The following is a 2,156-nucleotide window of genomic DNA, read 5'->3' on the forward strand; positions in this document are numbered from 1 at the left end:
CTGATGAATGTAGGAGAGAGCCACTGCAATCTTCAAAAAGTCTCTTTCTGAAGCAATATTTCAGTATGTCATAACAACAAACAAGTACAAGAGATTTCATGAGCCTTCTACAGCCCTGTGGTGAGACAGGGCTTGCTCATTCAATTCCTATCTGAAACCCACAGCACTTTCTTCTTCTCAACCACCAGGCCTCCAATTGTCACAAAAAACAGCTTCTCTTTTCAAATACAGGGGTTACAAGGGCTGCTGCTGTGTTGTCTTTCTGGTATCATGAGAAAGGCTTCACTAGGCTGCAGAGAGATCTTAAAGGAGAAACTCTACTTAGCCACTGCTTAAGGGGTTCATAGTTAATTCTTGCCCCCTCCCACCGAAACCCATAAGGACCCCCACATCCCACCCCTCCAGGTTCAAGACACCAGTGCTTCTGACCCCTTGGAGACATCTTCTTCTTCCTCAGCATCCAAAATGAGACACACCTCTTCTCCAGAATCGTCAGTGTCTGCTCTGGTCATCAAACATCTCAGGAAACCCTTGGATTAGGGAACTACTCTCCTTAATCTCCCCCTCTTCAGAACTATTGCTATGGTAGCATTTTCTTGGCAGACATCTGTTAGGCCTTGGTGGTAAGGCAGGAACAAAGGGCCTTACTGGTGTAGTGTAAGAATCTATATTTGCTCCCTGCAAAGAGATTATATAGTTAACACAGGCTCACCCTATTACCGTAGAAAGCCAGTCCCTCCAAAAAAAAATCTAGATTAGTTACCTCAGTGTTCTGGGACATAACATGGCAGTCAAGATGGCCACCAACATGGTGGCCAGGGGTTGGGCCTTAGGAGGCCAAAGACCATGTGATGGGAACAGGGTGTTCTGGGACAGAAAATGGTGGCCAAGATGGCAGCCAGGCAGCTAAAGAGTTTAGCTAATGGATTTGTATGGGATGGTTTGGATAGGAATGATCCTGCTTCAGGCAGGGGGTTGGACTGTATGGCCTCTGGGAGTCTCAGTGGGGAAAGAACTTGGTTCAATATGCATATGATTTATGACGTGTATTATAGATGCACACTAACACACATCTTTAAGTTATCTAGAACACAGGGCAGTGAAACTTATTTAGCCCCCCAGATTGGTCTGTACTTGCCTCTAGTGGTGGGGTAAGCAGCATCAAAGAGTCATGGGGGTTAACTCAGCTGTCACTCACCCTGCCACTGCTGACATGCATCCTCAACAGAATTTGGCTTGGAGCACAGCCCCCACTTACCCTGCCCCATTCAGGAGCTGGATATTTGACACCCCGATCTAGGTAATTTATTTCCCCTTATATAAGTGCATTCACATACAGGATTTCTGGAACTGTTTTAGTAGCACTGATTCTTAACTATGTTAATAGGTGAAAGTTTTATACTTACAATCTATTAGCATTGTATTTTTCCAACCGCAACATTATTACAATGCATTTCACTAACTGGTATGTTTAACATAACTGAACTATATGCCCACCATGGAGCTGGTTATCTCTAAGGGCATACAGGTAAACATTTAAGAAACCTAAGTTATCCTTATCTGTATTAAGGAGATGTCAATCTTAACAGCTAAGAATGGGCTATACATGTGCTGGATGTCTGCTCTGACATGATAATTAGAGTGTGCTTTGGAGCAGACTCGATTGATGGAGTCTGCTGGACTGTGCTAATAAGCACGTTCCAGCAGCCTCTGTGTCACATCTATTCAGCATCCCTGCACTTCAAAATGGTGGCAGGGGCACTTTGAAGCTTGAATGGGCTTTAGTTCAAGCGCCCCACTGCCATTTTGAAGCACAGGATGCTGCATACATGTGATGCTGCCATCGCTTTAATTAGAGCAGCTCTTGGAGCCATTCTAATTAAAGTGCCTCCCCCATCCCCACCTTGGAGCATGTGTATAGATGCCCAATGAGTTTTGAAGTTAGCATGATTTTCTTTTTCTTTCATTCTTACTGATGAACTTACACCATTTAGTTGTGTAGTATAAACAAATTCATTTACCTGTTTGAAGTTCAAACCATTCCAAAAAAAACCCTTTTGGAAATTTACTTTTCTGATATTTTTACATTTTTGATATTCTCTGTAATTCTTTCTCCACATAAAAGAAACTTGTTTTTTCCCTGACAGTCTGTATTG

Source organism: Gavialis gangeticus, unplaced genomic scaffold (genome assembly GCF_001723915.1).
Source record: "Gavialis gangeticus isolate Ggan-Ray unplaced genomic scaffold, GavGan_comp1, whole genome shotgun sequence".
Lineage (NCBI taxonomy): Eukaryota > Metazoa > Chordata > Crocodylia > Gavialidae > Gavialis > Gavialis gangeticus.